At 47.8% G+C, this 16007-nt stretch overlaps 1 long non-coding RNA gene across 1 annotated transcript in view; it reads left to right on the top strand.

Moving 5' to 3' along the window:
* Positions 1-10361, top strand: part of LOC127480775 (uncharacterized) — a 31960-nt gene extending 21599 nt beyond the window's left edge. The window contains exon 3 of the long non-coding RNA XR_007908015.1: positions 10100-10361. This is a non-coding gene — a long non-coding RNA (uncharacterized LOC127480775). The remainder of the gene's footprint in view (positions 1-10099) is intronic.
* The last annotated feature ends 5646 nt before the right edge of the window (positions 10362-16007 follow it).

Here is a 16007-nt window from a genome sequence, read left to right as displayed (position 1 = left end):
TGCTCCAGGCAACAGTCCCAGGGCTGGCCCTACATCAATGGACCCCTCTGACAGGCATCACTCCCGAGACCATCCTGCTCTGAGCAGTCTCCTGTGATTAACTTCAATTAGAGAGAACAAGCCTGATTAGACTGCAAGACTGACTTCTGGGGAAGCCACTCGCTATTCTTAATGGGGCAAGGGAAAGGTGTGGGGCTTAGTGAAGAAATAAGCTCTGCAGAATTAACTTACTGCTCTTCTCAAGTGAGTTTTCAGGCCCTTTGAAGCCTGGGTTGTAGATGTTCCTCTGCAGCCCTTAACCTTTCCAAATGGGCTCTGGAGCTTTGCCCTCCTTCGGGTGAAGCACCCCTTTAAAAGAACAAACACACCAATCAGACCCTTTATGGGCTCACCTTGCATTGGGCACTTAAGAGAGTCAAAGACAACAGCCAGAGCCAGGTTTCAGCCTTAAAGTAATTTTTTTCTTTTAAACTGTACCCTCGTGCCAAGGCTGGTGCTGTGCAGCTCCCTGCCCAGTGCAGGGGGTGCAGAATCCCCTCTCGCCCTGCCATGTCTCCCTTGAAATTAGCGTGCAGTGTCTGAGGCTTCTTGGAGGCAGCTGCTCATCTGTATAACCCCACTCCCTTCCCTGGGGTGGCCTTCCCCTGCACTGTGTCACGGTGTCTCTGCTGACAAAGGCCATAGATGCTCAGAACCCTTTAGAGACCCCCAGAGAAGGTGGGGTTCAGGGACATCTGAGAGCAGTGGTGCATTTTCTGTGCTGTATGAAATAGCCCTCAGTGCTTTACATCAAACCCTGAGGGATGAATTGTTTTCTGATTAATGTTATATATTAATCTAGGATATGATATGCAAAACAAAAGGAGAGAAGGAGAAGGTATTACTTGGTTTTCAGAGGGATTTGAGAATAATAATGCTCCTATAGCCAGTCTATGAAAAGCATGATAATGAATTTTAGCTTGTTCGTGCCAGTTGCTTTTACGAATATGCCACTCCTGTAGACTTAGAGGTAATTTAGTCTTTTATTCCCTTCCCTGTGATGGCTGTGCAGGATCCACCAGTGTCTTGCTCAAAAGCAGAGGTAATTTCAGCTTTTTCTCCCTTAAAGGCTTAATTTTTTTTGTTCTTGAATTCTCTCATTCTAAGAATAAACAGCAGCTGCAGTGCAGGCGTGGGCAGGGGAAGGCAGGAGTGTGCCGAGGAGACAGCAGACAAATCCTGCCTGAGCCGGGCTCCCTTGGGCACTTGGATGCTCTGTCTGCAGTTCATACAACCCTCCCTCAGGACACTGCATGTGCAAAGGCCACCCATGGGTTTCTGCCCCCCTTGTGCCTCTGCTGCAGCCAGGGAAGCTGAGGCTGCACACAAACTGGGAATGCAGTAACAGTGAGTTGGTTCTGCCTTTCTGTCAGGGTTGTCGGAGGGATGCAAGTCCCTTTCCCAAACATCTCAAGGCACCTTCCTGTGAGTCTGAGTTCCCAAATAACTGCAAAATCTGGGCCTGTAACTGTGGTGGGCAGCTCTACTAGGGAGGCAGAGGATGTGAGCAGCAGAGTTCTCTGCTGGGAGTTTGGCCAGGTGGCCATCCCTCCATCCACATCTCAGTGACCTGGGAAGCTGCAGCTGCCCAGAGCCTTACAGCTAATGTGTAGCTCAGATCTAAATACAGTGCTGATAGAATGATGTATTTTTGCATCATTATGGTGGAATTAATCAGCACTTCTGAGTCCTCAAAGTGAGTTCATGCCGTGGTCACATCCCTCCTCAGGGGTTTAATTCTTCTGCATCAAACACAATTTTCCCACAATAAACCAGGTGACATATAAGTGCTCTCTTCATGGAATTATGATCACCTTGCAGAAAGAAGCAGAGAAGGGGCCATTTACTCTCATTAATTCTCCCAAAATAGTGTCAGCAAGAGGTATCATGTCACTGGAACTCCATTCTAGTTTGCCCCTCAAATAACTTCTTTTCCTGTCATTTATTAAATGACCCAGAAAGTTAATCTGCAGCCTGAACATGGAGATCATTTGTCACAGGATGTCACACAACCTACCAATCCATCAAGTAGACAGTGGTGCTGTACATCATGTTCTGGTACCATCCTATCTTAAGGTCCATCTCAATGTCAAAAAAGGATTTACAAAATATTTTGGCATGTATTTCATGTGCTGACTCATGCTTGATGTCCCCTATTAGATTAATCAGCACAAGTAGGAGTTTCAGCTGAGGGCTCTTAGATTTTTTGCTGTGTAACTCCCTTTCCTGCTTTCTAAAACCTCCCCTGCTCTAGTGCTAGTTCTTTTTGGGTTCTTTCCTTTTCCCCACAAAATTATGACTAAACATATCGACCCTCTCCTTTCTGGGCCTTAAGCACAAAACTGCTTTTCATTGGCTAATCTGGTCCTCTTTTGTCCATATCAAGGAGTTTCTAGCAGCCATGAACATCACTTCCCCAAAATGTTTGCCTCCAAGCACTCCTGTATGGGTCCTGTGAGAGATAAGGAGTTTGCTTTGGACTGAAAATCATGTTTGGTATCTCTCCTGTACCTCCTCCCCATTGGTGTGCTATGTTACAGCATCGATGCATCTGGTACAGTCATGTTAAAATTGCTGATAATTACCTTCATCTCATTGTGTTTCAGCTCTTGATAACAATGAGCAACAGCTCCGTGTCATTTCCTTTCTTCTCTGTACACACCAATCTGCTGGATTCATCTTTCTAGAAATCCACGTTGAAGATGATAAGGATAATTGATGATTCCCTTCAGGACTGGGGTCATTATTAATAGCTGTGTTCACTTTGGCTGTCAGCTAATCTCTCCTGCAAAGAGCTTATCTTTGTGCCTGTGCACAGAGCACGTGCTGCCTGCTGTGCTCTCTGCTCAGTGTTGGAGTGTCAGGGGGGAACACGTGCTGTGCAAAAGCAACACAAAATTTTAAGCTCCCATGTTGTATTAAAATTTGTAATTTTTGCTTCAGCCAAACAAACCCAAACTCTCAAACGCATCCCACCAGCATGGTCAGCACCAGGGGCAGTTTCCATGCGAGAGTCCAGTGGCTTTTATGGTGCTTGGATAACCCATGTTCCCAGGGCATCCCAGTACCTCCCAGTGCTTGGTCTGATCTCCTCCCCAGGTGCTGAGGCAGGACACTGTGCCCTGCAGTGCTGCTGGGATGTGCCCTCACTGAGCAGGGCTGAAGTTCAAAGCTGCAGCTCTCAGCTCAGTGTCCCCCCAGCCTGCAGTGTGGGCACAGGTGCTGGTTTGGGGGTGTGGGCACAACCTGGGCTTGGCTGTGGGGCAGAGCTGGCACCCACGGGTGGAGGACACTGATGGGGGAGACAGCACCTCACAGTGGGAAAATAGGGAATGAGAGTGAAGCAGGGAGTTGCCCTTGGAATACTCGCAGAGCACTCTTCCCCAGGGACGTTTATTCTTTGGCTTCTGCTAAAATTGAACTGGTTGAGATTTTAATTTTTTTAATTTAAACTATTAAAGAAAAAATCTGTTTATAGGGGGAGAAAGAAAACAATAAGCATTTTTCCACACAAAATATTGATCTTTTGTCATAGGTCTTCATCTATCAGTCATTAGAAAGAGTTCCCAAACCCTTTACTGAGGCTGCCTTTGTCCCCAGGTGATGCTTTGATTCTTGAACCAACTGTTGCAACTGGGGCAGACTTGGTGTCCCTTGGGTGGGCTCCCCCCTTCAGTGCCTGCCCCATTCACCCACAGACCAAGTGCACCCACAGAGGGACCTCAAGCCTTTTTCATAGTTGAGGGGCAGCACTTTCAGATTTTGAACTGCCCATTGTGATAAATCTCCTTTCCTCCCTCCCTTTGCACCTGAAAGAGTTTGTTCTTTTTATTTGCAAAGTAGAAAAGTGATTTTTAAGAGGTGAAAGAGTATTTCTGACTTTGATAGCATGATTAGCTGGGCTCAGAATATTGTTATAGCTTATTTTGCTCCTCTGTGATAACTCAGAAAAACAATAAATGTCTTCTTACAGCAGACTGGCATTCAGTATTGAAATTGGTCTCCTAATCTTTATGTGATTGCTTTCTTTGTGATAGAAATATTGCCTCTTGTAGGGTATTTATTGTCTAGTTCTTTCCAAAGTATTGACTTTATGTAACAGTTTGATATACATCAAATCCTTTAGAGATTTAATAAACTCTTCTGGTCAGTCTCCTGTTGTAAACACATTGAGATTTATGGTCATCTTAGTGGAAAGCCCTTTTTCACTGAAATTCTCTACTTTCAGATATCAAAAGATATGAATGGGAGCATAGATCACCGTGGGAATTTGAACTCCCAGCTGTCGTGTGTTAGTCAGGAGCTGTTGGTGGTTCAAGGTTGAAGTTTGTGTGTCGGGTGATGGTGCAGCTGCCAGGGCTGGGACAGGGGCACCACGACCCCCTTTGCTCCCTGGGGAGCCATTTCTCCACAGCCAGGGCTGCAGGGGCCAGGCAGCCAGCTGGGCTGGTCCATCCCTGGCACAGATCGACTCCCAGAGTGTTCCCATGACAGAGCAGAGGGAAAGGAAAAACATACTGTTATTCAGTGAGGCATGAAGTTAATGTATTGGTGCTATGCTGCAGCACTTGGAATTGAAAAAAAAAAGGAAAAGTGGGAAGAGAAATATACAAGCCTCATAAACAGCTGCATGTGGGTTCTCTCCCTGCCAGGCTCCTTGTGGTTTCCCACCCTCCCATTCTCCAGAGATGTTATTTTTTAGTCTGGCACCAGACCAAAGGTGTTTCAGTATGATACTTAAATAAGTGTCCTGTGCTTTGGGATTGGAGAGGGGAGGAACACCTTTGTTTTTAGGAAGAAACTTTTTTCCATACAAGAATCAACTTTCCAGGGACAGCCTGCAGGAAATCCAGCTGAGCTCTTCAAATTCACTCATTAAATGCAAATATTCTTTTCTTCATCTTACATTAACCTTCCTTTAATGGTGTGAAAGTGTCTTTTCATTTCACAGCTCAGCATTTAAGGACTATATGGTGAGAGGTTTCCAAAGTGGTACAAATCAATACTAGCTGGGGAACAGAGCAGGTTCCTGCTTTGCTTGCACTGGGGAGGGGCTGTCGTTTCTAATCAGTCCCCTTGGGCTGGCAATGCATCCAAACTCTGCTCCTGCTGGCTGCTGGGGATTGGAGCCTGGGGTCTGGCTGTAGAAAGTAAGTTCCAGATTGAGGCTTTCCTTTTATTTTGGTGAGATGAATTTAGATTTCCCTTCTGACAACAGAATTTGATGGAAAATGTGGTTTGTGGACACCTCTCAATGGGCTTTGCATTTCCTGTTGTTGCATTTCCTGTTGTTGGGCTCCTTGCCCAGGAAAGGATGAGAGTCAGCAGTGAAAGTAAAATGCTGTTTCCCACCTGCCTGTTGCAGAAGGTACCTGTATTGCTTTTCTGGCTGCTTCATGGCCTGGGGACAGGTGATTAGCTGGGGTGGTGATGGAATCTCAAATAAATGGTGTGCGTCCACTGCTTCTCTGCTGATGGGACACTTAACGGGAAACTTACTGGGAATGATGAAGTGATGTATTTAGGAAAGCTGGCAGGAGAATTTGGGTCGTGTTTTGAGGCAGGATGACAAGCACAGCTCTCTGGCAGCTCACTATTTCCCACTCTGCAACCCCAGCCCTGGAACTGAAGCCTGGTGTGCCCATGGCTGCACCCGGAGCTGGACCTGAGCACCAGCAGGGAGGAGACTGTCCTTGTCCCTCATTTGTGCACAGTATTTGCACCAGGCTGGAATCCTGCTCAGAGCACATTTCTGGACCAACTCCCAGGGTGCTGCCAGCCACCCAGTTTGCTCCTTTGTGCACCACATTATTGCCAGCAGAGCAGAGATGTGGAGCTGAAATCCTGCAGCGTTATTTCATCTCCATTATTTTTCTTTCCTGATCTATTGAGATATAACCCCTTCCAAAGACAGGGACAGATTATGGTGATGGAGATGGCTTAGCTGGGACACAGCTAGTCGTTTTTCCTTGCTGATATTTTATTAATATATGTTATTAACCTTGATTCTCCTTCCCCATGGTGCCTTATCATCTGAACTAATTAATTCTTCTTGCAAGAGGTACAGGGAAGGGATGGGCATGTAAACAAGGCAGGTCTCCAGGTGGTACTACCTGGCATCTGCAGTGAGGGGTGATCCCAGCTGAGGAGGAGACTGGCACACAGCAAACAAAACCCAGACACATCTACCTGTAGATTGGCTGAATTTGTACTGTCCCTTTTAACTGGAACAGACACTGACAGAGATGATACCTTAAGGAAAAACAGAACTGCTTTTCTACTTTTTTAATGAACATGAGATATCCAGGAAAAATAACCAGTTTATTTGGTCTCTCTCTCCCAGCCAGCACAATGCCAGGATGGACAGCACTGACCAGTGCCTCCAGCTCCCACTGTCCCTGAGCCACTCTCCCCGAGCTGCTGTGGGTGATGCTCATCCCCAGTTCAGCCCAGTGGGCACAACAGGATGCAAACAGGGCTGCTTCGTTCAGCCTCTTTCGTTCCCTTGCCCCTCCCTGTTCCACGGCTGACATTTGCTAATAGCTGTGAGTGCGTGAGAGAAGCAGTGGAAGTCTGAATGAAACTGGGTGCCTGGTACAGCCTAGCAGGGTAAATGTGACCCTGTTAGCAAGATGAAAATACCATATGCCAGGGAGAGATGGAAGTAGATCAGAAAGGATGATTGTGCTTGTAGAGGGCAAAAAAAAAACCTGTACACAAAGCCATTCAAAACTAAATGAAAATTGACTGAATTTGTAAACAATATTCACATCCTGAAAATGGCTCCTCTGACTCATCTCAGCCAGATATCTTATTACACTGGGTGACCTCCGTGTCCCCAGTTTGCTGGTCTTTACCTCCAAGGTTGCTGGTGCTGGTGGGAAATGGCATTTCCAAAATGATGCATTTGTTCCTGAGCCATGGCAGGGCTGTGGAACAGGGGGGAGTCATGTGTCCTGTTCTCAGGGACTGTTTGTCCATCCATGCTGGGAAATTTGGAATTTCTAAATGCTGAAGAGAAGAGAAGCTCCGGGGAGATGTTCCTGAGCCCTTCAGTACTACTTTGTATGCAGCAATGAAGTGTTCACTTGGATAAGCCGATGCCATCAGCCCTGCCTACAGCCGGGTCAGCGAGGGAGGGTGTCAGTCAGGACAGCAGAGCCAGGGGCTGTCCCGGGCTGGGGATGGGGCCATCCCTGGCTGGGGACAGGGACCATCCCCCTCCTCAGGGCCTGGGGGTGCCCAAGTGCCATCACAGGCTGGTGCAGCTGGGAAGAGGGAGCGGGGGAGTATTGTCCTTGATGCCAGGAGGGATCTGAAATCCAAATGTTGTTACAGGGAGAGCATCTCTGAGAGCAGCCTGCAGTGTTTTACAGGCATTTGAGTGTTCTTCCCTTTGAACTAAGCTGCAATTTGTCTTTGTAGATGTCTCTAATACATTAATACAAATGGTGTAGTGGTGGAAATGCATTATAATACTGCGCAGTGTTGCTCTTAGTAATTCTCCTCCTTCAGCAAGTGAACACTTCCTCACTCATTTGTATTCATTGTTTTGATGCTTAACTTGAAAAATGTATATTATACAACAGGCTGAAACCCATGACGAATAAAAGAAAAGAACCCAAGGGGATAATAAGCATCTCAGCACTGCTGTGATGTCTCCTGCTGCTAACATCAAAGCAAGCAAAGGCATCACTGCTGTGCACAGAGGACAGGGTGCATTCCATGGAGCTCCATCCTGCCATGGGGTTGGTGGCCCTGACAGCAGGGAGGCTGAGGAGCACCACTGGGATCACCACTCACAGGGGCTGGTCCTTCCTGTCCCAGTGTCACCGCAGTCAGGTCACAGCTCTGAGCTTGCCTGCCATGCAGGCAGCCTGGAATGGCACCGGCCCCTGTGACACAGCAACCAGGGGATGGGATGTGTGTGTGTACATACCTTCAGATATGGAGAAGTATAACCCACTTGGGAGGCCCAGGGCAGCACATGTGCTTTGTAGGGAGCTTGGGTTGTGAGCTATGCCTGGGAAAAGTGGACCTGTCAAGTGATGGTGAAATTCTCAACAGTCATTACCAAATGACAGGGTGTGTGAGAAAGCAGTGAGGGTTCCCTCACCCTCACATGAGGAGGGCTGTGGGAATATAAACCTAGATGGAAGTGGAAATCAAGGTGCTTTTGAGCACAAAATGTAGGTTCTGCCCCTTTATGTTTCCAGCATATCACACCTTGTTGCAGCAGTTTGACAGGTGTTTTCCTGAGCTGTAATACAGGTGACACCTGGTTCCTACAGAGCTGTCTGCAGGCTGAGCTGACCTGTTTGATGTTTAAAGAGAGCTGAGCCTGTTCCCTGGGGATGTTCATAAAGGATTTCTGAGGCATCTGGCCACTTACCAACATGAAGCTCACAGGAACTTCACATCTTCACCATCCCAACCCCATGGCTGAAATTAGCCCAGGAGAAATAAACTCGTGTGGATACTCACAGGACACACATGAGTACACAGAGGGATCTCGAGAGCTCTGGTTCTGTACCAAAAGAGACTAAAAATAAACCCTGAAGTGGGTCAGGCTGCAGCAGAAATGACAGTCTTTGGCAAGTTCCTCTGTGGAATTCAGTTTGTTGGGGTGTTTGTGCTGGTTGGTCTTTCATCTTCTGCCCTTCTAGAATAAACACCTTCCTCTTTGGAGAAGTGCCCTGCAAAAGCCATCAGCTAGCCAGGCCAAGGGGACCTGGGTCCCACACACATCCCTCCAATCCTTCTTGTTTCTACCATCCCTTTTGTTTCTTCCAGCTCTCCCATGTACCACTGCCTCTTGCACTCCCTTCCTGCAGCTGAAGGTGAGGAGCTCTGAGGGAAGGGCAGGAGTGAGGTTGTCTCAGACCCTGTGGTTTGGTGGAATGGGCCTGCTGGGGCTCTTGCCTGTGCCCACCTGTCTCCCTGATTCTCGCCTGCCAGGGGTTCAGGTGCAGCCATGTGTGCCCTTGAAGCACAGGGAAGCATTGGTGTACCACGATGCTGCACGGGGGGGGCTTTGCAAGGAGGGTCATTGGGCAGGACCAGGGTGAGCCTGTGAGGCAGCACTGTCTGGGTGAGCACCTGCACCCACATCCACAGGAGAACAGGCCAGGTGCCAAGGGGGTTGTTTTCTCAGTGAGAACCAACTGACTAAAACTAAAACCAAGTGGCTAAAATGAAAGCCAGAAATCAAAGGAGAATCAAGGCAAGCCTGGTTTTTTTAAACATCTTTTCACAGCAGCTGTGACCGTGAGGTGCAGCCGTGGTGGCTCTGCAGCTCCTGTGTTCTCACCCTGATTCCTGCTGCCTCCAGGGCAGCCGTGCTCCAGCAAAGCAGATCTGCCTGGGCTCGTCCCAGCACAGCCTGGCTGTGTCCCACACCCCAGCACGACCTCCCTGTGCCCCACACTGTGCCTGACACTGCGCCCCTGCCCTTCCTCTGGCTGCAGTCGTGGGATCAGTTGTCTGCTCTGAGTGATCTGGGTGTCAGTGCTCACGAGGAGCAGGGAAGGTTTCAGTTATTCCATATATTGTTGTCCCCAATAACCTCATCCACATCATGCCTTGTGATCCAGACCATCGAATCCTGGATTTGGTTTTGGAGTATTATTGTTAAGGATTTTTACCCTGTGGGTGTACCTGTAAAAACCATTAATATTCAAATAACTTTGCTAAATAAGCAACTACGCCAGAGTAGTTATTTATTACTATTTATGATGACAGACTTATCTTACTGATTTCTCCAACACATTTCTCCAGAGGAAATTAGATACATTGCGTAGTTAGAGGTGTGCCAGGGAGAAAATACTTCTATAAATACTTACCAACTCATCTGGAGAGATGACAAGTGTTGGTGTGTCCTTCACAATGTCACATTGGTCGCTGGGTCTGGTTTAAAATTCAGTTGTTTATGTTCTCCAGGAGAAAGAAAACCTGATGGTTCTAAAGCAGGGAACAAAGTACATGCACAAAAAAAAATCAGTTTTGAACTCTGAAACCTTGAATCTAAGGCTTTTTTGCTTTTTTTTTTCTCTTCTGATAGAATCAGTGGAAAATAAATTGCCAGACAGCCTAAGGCATTCTGTTTGTGTACCTGGCACTGGAGGACAAAATGATGATGCCAGCCAAGGTGTGTGTGCCACCAGTGCAGTGGTGAGAGCAGTGTCTGTGCCCAGCAATGAGATGCCCTGTGTCCTGTGCCCGCTCCAGGCAGAGGATCTGCACAGGGACCCAACCCAGGGCACAGTGTGGGACCAGAAGGAGATTGGCAAGAGGTGGGACCGTGCTGCCCATGGGACTGCAGCACCCTGACAACAGGTGAGTGGGAAATTTCACTTCAATTATCTTGAAAATTATGTCACAGAAGCAGAAGTTCTGGTGGGAATCAGGCTGACGTGCTGTATGAAATGCATTCAAATAAGCAAATTACTTGTCTAAATCTCAGATTTTGCCAGTTATGAAACTTCCTGTGGTTTGCAGCAGGTTCCTGGGAAACAGAAACAGCTGGCAAATAATGAAAAATGTTCCTATAGGCTTCTGCCTATGGATTGCAGGAGGCATGCAGGAAAATTGCACCTGGTTTACTTGGAATAACACGTGAGGATCTGGAATGGATGAGTGAGACTGGGGTAAAATCTCAGCATTCCTTCCTAAGTGCACAGAACCTCTGGTTTCCAGAGCTGGCCCTTGGTCAAGGTGACCCCTCGGTTCTGTTGCTGATCCTGATTCAGGCACAGAAGAGGCCCAGGGGCACCCAGTGACGATTCAGAAGGAGCTGTGGGTACCTGCAGAGCTGGGTGGGGCTGGGGGGATGCCAGTGGTCCCAGCTGTGCCCCCGGGGCCTTTCTGTGGGTGCTGGTGCTGTTCCCGGTGCGGTGGCACAGCTCTCAGCCAGCCATGGTGGTGATGATGATGGCACAGCTCTCACCCAGCCATGGTGGTGATGATGATGGCACAGCTCTCACCCAGCCATGGTGATGATGATGATGGCACAGCCATGGTGATGATGATGATGGCACAGCTCTCACCCAGCCATGGTGATGATGATGATGATGGCACAGCTCTCGGAGCCCGGGCACGGCCCTGTGGCTGCACTGGCAGAGCCAGTGAGCAGGAGAGCTCCTCACACACAGATGGCTTTGATTTACTTATTTCTTTGAGTATCTTTCCTATTGATTTGTAAAGACTCAAATACGAATGCTGTTTTGCTGCTGACTCCAAGGTAATGGAGTTTTTTTGGCAGTTACCTTGTTATCCAATCTCATATGTCAAGAAATACACCTACCAGCCTGTCTCTGCATTAATAACTCTATTACCAGCTCTAGCTAGTTTCAGAGTAAACTCTAAAATTATGGCTAAACACACACATTGCATCTAGCTGCAGTAGTCAAACAAGCTAATTCTCTGCCCTGCTTGGAAAAACGTTCACTCACCAGCTCTTGGGACATGTCGGGATACTTTTAGTCACAATTAACACACCAGTATACAATGTTACAGCACCAGTTCTGTTAACTGATGTGCCAGCACTTTTTTATTCAGTAGACTATAAAAAACTTTGGTTTTTAGTATTTGGAGCCTTGTAGGAGAAAGCCCCCCTAACATTGATGCCTGATGACATTTAGTCAATGAATTAAGAAAAAAAAACAGTGGTGGTTCTGTCTGTCTCCCAGCTCTTGCTAGCACTAAATTACAGAATTAATAGGCTTTTAGAAGAGAGTGACACACAGTTACTGTGACAAAGACAATTAAATGTGGAAAGCCACTTTTCTCACCACATTTAATTTTAACTGGAGGCTTTGAGAGTCAATAAATCTTTTTCTTATTTCATTCTCACATTTTCCACAGGTATTCAAGTCTTTAAGGAAAGTTTCTGGTATAAGCAAATTAATTTTTCCTTCCCCTTGATCTTTTGCTTTTCTCTTTATCCCCTTCTTCAAAAAGAGCTGAAGTGCTTTCCCATCACCAGTACTTTGCTTTGTTTGGGATTGCTGTTACTGAGATGTGGCTCAGGTGTTGTGAAAATACAGTGGAGCAGGAGTCCCAGTCCCTTCTGGGATTTTTATGGCAAATCCAAGTAGGGGGAAAAAAGCAGATGAGGCCACTTGTCTGTGGGAACATCTTGGGGCAGTGGGACTGGGGTGCAGGATTTATTTATTTTTTTTTTAAGAGAAAAACAGCATCATGAAAATGCAGATTTTTGTGACAGCTTTAGAAACAGACTCAGAAAATCTTTCTATTCCTAGAGCTTGGGCTTAATTAGCCTACCTTTAAGCTAATGGTATGGAGCAGAACTTTATATTTGGGTTAAAATCAATTTTTGAAGAAACGCTTCTTTAAGAAGTTGCTAAGAATGGATTTATCCAGCCCCAATGGCCATTCAGAGGAAGCAGCAATGATTCAGCATTTCCCCCCCGATGGCTCTGCACAGGGTTTATTAGCACAGCCTATTCCAACGCCTCACAGAAAGCTGTTGGCACAGCACACTGTAAATCTCTTCCCTTGCCCAACGTTGGTTTAGGCTCCTGTTCAATATCAAGTTCAGTAGATCTGGTGACCTTGAGTGGAAGCACCAGGAGATGTAGTGTTGTTGCTTCTACCAGTCAGTACCAAATAGTCAGATAAAGCCATTACTTTAGGGGGGTCAGTTGTGCATCAGCCACATCTCCTGGGCTGGAAGCATCACAGTCCCCCTCAGTCAGACACAGCCAGCCCAGTCTCTGACCACTCTGAGGGCTGCAGAGCCCAGCACGGGGAGGTTAATGGGGATACCCCCACATTTAGCAGTTTGAACAGAAATTTGTTCTGATGGCAGCTTTTGCAGAGGCAGCAGGACTCAGGAAGACAGGAGAGCTTTAACACCCTACACCCTCTGCTCCTTTTGACAGGTCTCTCCTGGCAGGACCATCATGGCTTGTGGTTGTCTTCCATCTTCCTCAGTTCCCTGCCACTGATCTGCCCTGAGCTGATTCAGAGCAGCTTCCCTTGCAGTGCAGAGGCAGCACCACTAATGTCAGGTGACATTTATACCTCTCTCCCCACTGGCTTAACATCATGATTCTCATGGTTCAATGTTTCTGCACAGACTGATGGAGCAAATCACCCTTCTGAAGGACCCATGTCCTTCTGACTGTAGGGACTGGCTTGACTAACCTCAGCCTGACATGTCCCCTCCCGATGGCAGCAGCACTGAGACGTGTCCTGGCCATGCCCTCACTGCTGCTTCCCAGTTGACTGGCTGATGAACACCCTGGCCTTGCCACTGGCAGGAGTGGGGATGGATGCACTGCTTGGCTCTCTGGCTGTGCCTGGCCAGGATCTGGTGCATCCTGCCCTGCCTGCCACTGCCACCTGCTCCCCGGCCACCTCACCACCCTCAGAGCAGTCCCACGTCCCCATGGGGACTCGTCAGGAGGCCGAGGGGCTAAAGGGGCTCTGCAGCTGGGGCCCTGTGGCCACATGGCTCACACTCTGCTGCATTATAATCAATCCCATTATGATATTGTTGATGAGGGTGAAATGAACTTGCAGTAGCTTAAAGCAAGATAGGTTAATTAAAAACCTTGATCAAAGCATCATAAACCACATAAAAGGTTCCATCTTTTAATTATTTTTGAATGGTGTCTCAGGCTGTATGGCCAAAAAGAAGTCCCTGTTCCCAGGGCCCACAAGCTGTGAAATTGTGTCATCACGTCAGATTCGGTTAACACTTGCTGTGTTAATGAGAGAAAGGCAAAGCCCAGGACAGACCCCTTTTTCAGGATGAAAAAGAGGAACTGGTGATGATTCGTTAGTGCTCCTGTGACAGAGCAACCAGGGTCAGACTGGGGAGCTGCACAGACCCTCCCCAACCTGGGCAGAAGCTGTGCCCAGGAAAAGCTCTGGCCAAACTGGCCCCCACAGCCTGTAATTGTCTCAAGCTGCAAATCTCACACTTTGGGAATAAGGTTTCAGCACCTGCTGGATGTTTCAGTTCTCACAAGCACTTTCTGCTGTTGGATTGAAATCAAACCAGTCAGCCCAGCAGCTGAGCTTCCCAAGCTCCCTGTTTGACCCAAACCAGCTCACCATCCTTCCCAGATCCATCATCCAGCAGTGAGGTGTGACCTGGTCTGGGACACGATGAAAGCACTGACTGCAGAGAGGGCAGAGAGCACAGAAACGTTTCTGTGAGGAAAACTTCAGTGGGAATTTTAGGTTACAAATGATAATTGTGCAGTCTGTTGCAGGGTAGCTGGGAGATGCAAGTTCAAGTCCTCCCCAGCACAGCACGGTGCCCTGGGTGAGCACAGGTATCAAGGGTGGCAGTGCAGGGATGTTCTGTGGTGAGCACAGCAAAGGTGCTTCCAAATCTCTCCTTCTGGCATATGAGATGGGACCAGAGTAGTGTGTGCTTCCTCCTGCCCTTTGGCTTCTGTACCTTTCTGTGCTATCAGAGGCTTGTATTTACTATGCTTGTATTTACTATTTTCTATATACTTAGAAAATGACAGACTTGTAATGCTAACTGAAGGTAGTTAAGTGGTGGTGTGAATACAAATAAATAGCATTTCCAAGCTTAATGCAGAAGTGGTGTGGGCTCTCTTGGGTAGGGTACTGCGATTGCAAAGACTTTCTTTCTTGTGTTGGTTTTGGATTTCATGCAATTGTTGATTCTATCCTATTATTTAGCCCCTGGGATATGATTTTTGGAATACAATGATTTCTTGTATAACAGGTTTCATCCCAGGTTTGAACCCAGCAGTGCTCCCTTCCTGTCCTATGGTTTTGCTATGAGAGGGGGAAGAAGTGCCTGGAGAAAAGAGCAACACCTGCACGTGCAGCTGATGAGACCAGGGTGTGAAAACGTCCTGTCTTCCCTTCCCACCCCGCAGTGATGGACTCCACAGGTGGACTGAAGCCCCAGGAAATGTGGGAGGTGTCAACACATGGTTTGTGCACCACCCCATTCGCTGCAGGAACAGACGATTGCATCTCCCCAGAACAAAGGAGAAGGACAGAGTGTCCAGGTTAGAGGGTTTGTTTTACCTCGGTGACCCTGGGTTGGAGCAGTGGCCACTGTGCCTCTGGATACAGCCAGCACTGGGTGGTGCAGGTGACAGCTCCATGGCAAGGCTGGGGGCAGCTGGGACCATCACAGCCCCACGGAGGGAGGGGGGAGAGTCTCAGCTGTGCTACTCCTGGCACAGCTCTGAGCACACCCACCAGCTCTCAGCTGAGCTGGATTTTTGAGAACCAAGTCCTGTGTTCTGCAGTGAGTGAGAGGGGCTGTTCACGGTGTCCTGACATGGACTGGCTTCAAGTGGCCCCTTGGGCTCTCTCAATTAATTAGTTTGATGAGGAGCTGGGTTAGTTACCAAGCACATGAGCCTCAGAAGCCAAGTTACAGAGCAGCTGCAAACTTGTCTGTGCTCCTGGGCCAGCACAACCAGGGCTGCTCTGCATCTCCCACGTATTCCAACACACCCTCGTGCCCTTTTCCCTTTCTTTCTTATCAAATCCTGTTCCATGGGCTGCACTCCCTCCTTCACCAGTGCTGCAGAGGACAGCTTTTCCTACTCCCAGGATGGATCTGTACAGCCCACTCACCTCTCAGTGTCAGTATGATTTGTATTACAGAGACATCAAAGCACAGCATCCTCTGGGAAAAGGAGAGATAAAGGGAGGAGAAAATGTTCCAGAAGCACCGACAAGCAGAAGTTGTGGTTAGTCCCTTCGTGGAAGAATAATCTCCCCACAGGTGTGCTGAGCACTCCAGCAGCACACAGCAGGAGCAGCCAGGGCTTTGTGCACAGCGTAATCTCATCATGCTCTGTTTGGATAAGAGGCATAGCTTCATGCTTTTCCCCTTCTAGGAAAGAGATTTATTATGAAAAGCAGGTCTCTGCCTCAGAGCACACACAAAAACAGTTGGCTTCATAACCTTGGGAAAAAAAGATAAATAAAGAAATCCC

This window comes from Manacus candei, unplaced genomic scaffold (genome assembly GCF_025592945.1).
Source record: "Manacus candei isolate 608988 ecotype Guabito, Panama unplaced genomic scaffold, ASM2559294v1 h1tg000076l, whole genome shotgun sequence".
NCBI classification, from domain to species: Eukaryota; Metazoa; Chordata; class Aves; order Passeriformes; family Pipridae; genus Manacus; species Manacus candei.
This window is presented reverse-complemented; position numbering and strand designations above follow the sequence as displayed.